This window comes from Gossypium arboreum, chromosome 11, assembly GCF_025698485.1.
Source record: "Gossypium arboreum isolate Shixiya-1 chromosome 11, ASM2569848v2, whole genome shotgun sequence".
NCBI lineage: Eukaryota > Viridiplantae > Streptophyta > Magnoliopsida > Malvales > Malvaceae > Gossypium > Gossypium arboreum.
The window spans coordinates 56,091,497-56,096,287 of record NC_069080.1 but is presented as its reverse complement, the minus strand read 5'-3'; the positions used below and the strand labels follow the sequence as shown (position 1 = coordinate 56,096,287).

Sequence of the window (4,791 nt, the reverse complement as noted above, 5' to 3'; positions counted from 1 at the left end):
CCGTCAGGACCATTACTTTTTTACGGTGAGATCGAACGCATAGTTCGCAGAAATTGAAGAGAAATAAGGCAAAGCTTAAGATACACAGAGGAAGAGCAAGAGGATGATACTTCAACCACAACCGAGGAGATGGCTGAAAACCAAAAAAATCCGCTACCTCCTGCGATTGCTGTTAATCAGAATCCTACTCCGCACACTATGTATGATTATGCTAAACCTTCTTTAACAGGAACTGAATCGTGCATAGTTAGACTTGCTGTAGTTGCAAATACTTTTGAACTGAAACCTAACACCATTCAAATGATCCAACAATCTGTTTAGTTTGATGGTTTGCAGGATGAAGATCCCAACGGTCACTTAGCAAATTTCCTAGAGTTTTGTGATACATTTAAAATTAATGGCGTTTCTGATGACGCCATTCGCCTTCGGTTATTCCACTTTTCATTGAGAAACAAAGCTAAACAGTGGTTGAATTCGTTACCACGAGGGTCAATCTCTACTAGGGAACAAATGGCCGAAAAGTTTTTATTAAAATATTTTTCGCCGGCTAAAACGGCTAAATTACGTAATGATATCTCTTCTTTTGTGCAGATGGATTTAGAAACACTCTACGATACATGGGAGAGATACAAGGACCTCTTGAAAAGATGCCCTTACCATGGGTTACCACTCTGGCTACAGGTTCAAACATTTCATAATGGCCTGAATCCTTCGACTCGACATATGGTTGACGCAGCCGTTGAAAGAACCATCAATAATAAGACACCTGAAGATGCCTATGAATTTATAGAAGAGATGTCACTGAATAATTATCATTGGCAAGTCTTGAGGACAAAGCCAACAAAAACAGGCAGCGCTTATAACGTTGATTCGGTCACCATGCTCTCTAATCAGATAAAACTCTTGAATAAGAAAATTGATGGTTTTCTTAGTTCTTCACAGGTTTACCCAGTAATGCAGTGCGAAACAAGTGAAGGTGGATCAAGCAATTTAGATTTCCCACCCTATGGTCACAACATGGAGAACGTGCAGTTAAATTACATGGGTAATAATCCTCGATCTCAAAATAATCCTTGTAGTCATACTTACAATGCAGGTTGGAGGAACCACCCAAATTTCTCATGGGGAAACCAAGGGAATCAGAGACCACCACCTCCAGGCTTCCAACAACCACCCTACAAATAAGAGAAAAAGCCGAACCTTGAGGAGATGCTAACAAAATTCATCTCAGTGACAGAAACTCATTTTTAGAATACCGAGACAGTACTTAAAAGTCAACAAGCGTTGATCCAAGGGCTGGAAACTCAGATAGGTCAGCTCGCTAAACATATTTTTGAACGACCACAAGTTAGTTTACCGAGTAACACAGAATCTAACTTAAGGGAATAACTTAATGCAATTACGACTCATGACAAGGAAGGGTTAGTTGAGCCTGCATCAGAACCGAGGCAAGGCATTGTGGTAAGTCAAGATAAAGGTGAGGTAGTCCACAGTAAGTAAAAAATGGTAAGTAAAGAGTACAAACCACGGGTGCCATACCCTAATGCAACAAGGAAAGACCGTACAGATGAACAATTCGGCAAATTCCTTAAACTATTAAAGAAATTACATATTAACTTACCGTTTATCGAAGCTCTCTCGCAGATGCCAAACACAGTCAAATTTTTAAGGAAGCTTCTAGCAAACAAACAAAAGTTGGATAAGGCATCGCATGTGGAGTTGAATGTAGTTTGCTCAGCCATATTATATAATAAGCTACCCAACAAATTGAAAGATCCAAGGAGTTTTACGATTCCTTATTTAATTGGTAGTTTAGATGTTCAGAATGCATCGGCTGACTTAGGGCAAGCATTAATGTTATGCCTTATAAAATGTTTAAATAGCTAGGTCTTGGGAAACCCAAACAAACTAGGATGAGCATTCAATTGGCTGATAAAACCATTGGATTCCTAAGGGTATCATTGAAGATGTTCTTGTTAAGATCGATAAATTTATATACCCAGTAGACTTTGTTGTTCTAGACATGGAAGAGGATAGTAACGCACCTTTGATTTTAGGATGACCCTTTCTAGCGACCGCTAGAACCATTATTGATGTTGGTACAGGTGAACTCACACTTCGTGTGGGAAACGAAACAATCACCCTTCAAGCTCATAATTTGAGTAACACATTGAAAATTGAAGGTGGTTGTATAAATCATTCTATTAAAACTGACCATGTGGTGCAACCTACTTTGCAGGAAAAAAGTTTGAAGAACCTACACGAGCCATGTTCAAGCAACAATGATAAACTGTAAATTATACATATTTTTACCCCATGTTTAATGCATTTTATGGATGATTTCTGATTAGAATTGGTGAATTCGATGCTCCTAATGCTTTAATTTCATGTTTTATACTTAGGAGAGCATAGGAGAGCGAAAGGAACGAGAAACGGGCTAAAATCAGAGAAAATGGGCTAAAGTACGAAATCAATATGGCCTAGACCTCCTCACACAGGCAGACCACACGACCGTGTCAATTTGGCAGACTCGAGCACGGCCTGAAGTAATCGAACATGGGCATGTGCCACGGGCGTGTCCCTGCCGAGCCCAAGTTGTGTCCAATTTGGAAAAGGCTAATTTTGAGGGCTTTTAGGCATTCCAAAGCCTATAAATACACTTTAGAGGAGGAAGAAAGAGGAGACAAAGAATAGGGAGTAAGGAATTACTCAAAGGAAGCCAATTGATCCATCTCAAAAGCCAGATTCATCATCAAGACTGAATATCTCTCCTCAATTTCCCTTCAGGAGTTTTGGGCTTTCTTTATGTTTTGTATTGTTTATTCTTCTGAGATGTTTTCTTATTTAGTTATGAACTAAAACCCCTAAATACCTAAGGGGAATGAAACCTAAGACAAATCTTGTTACTATTTTTTGAATCGTATGATAAATATTTAACTTGTTCTTAATTATGTGTTCTTAATTCTTGTTTTGATATCCCAGGATACTGATTCAAGACGTGCTCTTATTCAGAGGAGGAATAGACCCTGTCTAAGAGTACATATTTCATAATTAAGTGGAGTTGATTGCGCGCCTAAACATAGGGTGACAAGATTTTTCCAGATTAGGGTGAAACCTAATAAGGGGATCCATAGGTCGAGTTAATGCAACCCTAGAGTGTTAATTAGAGAAAAGTCTCGGTTATTCAATCTAGGGATTAGACATTATAGTCTTGAATAGGGATAATAACATAACTTAGGGATCTCTACGGAACAAGTTGAATGAATAAATTGTCCGATTCGAAGCCAGAATAACAAGTAAAGTCTAGGTGGATTTTTCCTTAGGTATTGTCCTAAGTCAATTGATTTTTCCCAAAAGCAATTCCCCAATTCTTTTCTCTGTGCGTTCTTAGTTTAGATAATTAGTTAATTAAAACAAAACCTCTTTATTGTTAGGCTAGATAATAAAAAGACAGTCATTACTAGTACTTTTATTTCCTTTGGGTTCGACAATCCAGTCTTGCTAAAACTGTACTACTGTTCGATAGGTACACTTGTCTACATCGCGATAATAGTTAGTTCAAGAATGAGTAATTATAAATATTTAAAACCTATCACGAAACCACGCGATCAAGTTTTTGGCGCCGTTACCGGGGAACTAAGATATTAGGAACGCTCAATTTTTATTACTTTAGCCATTTATTTTTCATGAAATTTAATTTAATTTAATTATTATTATTTATTAACCTACTCTCTTTCTCTTGGCAGGTTTTTATAGTTTATAACTAGAAGAAACCCGTCGGGACCATTACTTTTTGACGAAAAAATCGATCGTATAGTTCGTAGAAGCCAAAGAGAAATAAGGCACAGCTTAAGATACACGGAGAATGAGAAAGAAGACGATACTCAACCCCCAACCAAAGAGATAGCTGAAAACCAAGCCAATCAGCTACCTCCTGCAATTGCGGTTAATCAGAATCCTACTCCACGTACTATGTATGATTATGCTAAACCTTCTTTAACAGGAACTGAATCAAGCATAGTTAGACCTACTGTAGCTGCAAATACTTTTGAATTAAAACCTAACAATATTCAAACCATACAATAATTTGTTCAGTTTGATGGTTTGCAGGATGAGGATCCTAACGCTCATTTAGCCAACTTCTTAGAACTATACGATACATTTAAAATTAATGGCGTTTCTGATGATGCCATACGTCTTCGGTTGTTTCCCTTTCCATTGAGGAACAAACCTAAACAGTGGTTAAACTCATTACCACGAGGGTCAATTACTACTTGGGAACAAATGACCGAAAAATTTTTACTAAAATATTTTCCACCGGCTAAAATGGTTAAATTACATAATGATATCTCTTCTTTTGTGCAGATGGATTTAGAAACACTCTACGATGCATTGGAGAGAAAGAAGGACCTTTTGAGAAGATGCCCCCACCATGGATTACCGCTTTGGCTCCAAGTTCAAACATTCCACAATGGTTTAAATCCTTCGACTCGGCAAATGGTTGACACAGCTGCTGGAGGAACCATCAACAATAAAACACCAGTAGATGCCTATGAGTTTATAGAGGAGATGACACTGAATAACTATCAGTGGCAAGTCATGAGGATAAAGCCAATGAAAACAACTGGTGTTTATAACGTTGATTCAGTCACCATGCTCTCTAATCAAGTAGAACTCTTAAATAAAAAGATTGATGGTTTTTTTAGTTCTTCACAGGTTCACCCAGTAATGCAGTGCGAAGCAAGTAGCAGTGGAACAAACCATTCGGAATACTAACCTTATGGCCACAAC

The 4,791-nt window shown here is 37.9% G+C and overlaps 2 non-coding genes across 2 annotated transcripts; both read right to left on the bottom strand.

Annotated features, from left to right (window-relative positions):
- Positions 1-558: 558 nt before the first annotated feature.
- LOC128285028 (small nucleolar RNA R71) lies at positions 559-665 on the bottom strand. Its single transcript, XR_008275444.1, has one exon. It is a non-coding gene; the product is annotated as a small nucleolar RNA R71 (small nucleolar RNA).
- A 3,668-nt stretch (positions 666-4,333) lies between these two features.
- Positions 4,334-4,439, bottom strand: LOC128285002 (small nucleolar RNA R71). Its single transcript, XR_008275418.1, has one exon. It is a non-coding gene; the product is annotated as a small nucleolar RNA R71 (small nucleolar RNA).
- Between the last annotated feature and the right edge of the window lie 352 nt (positions 4,440-4,791).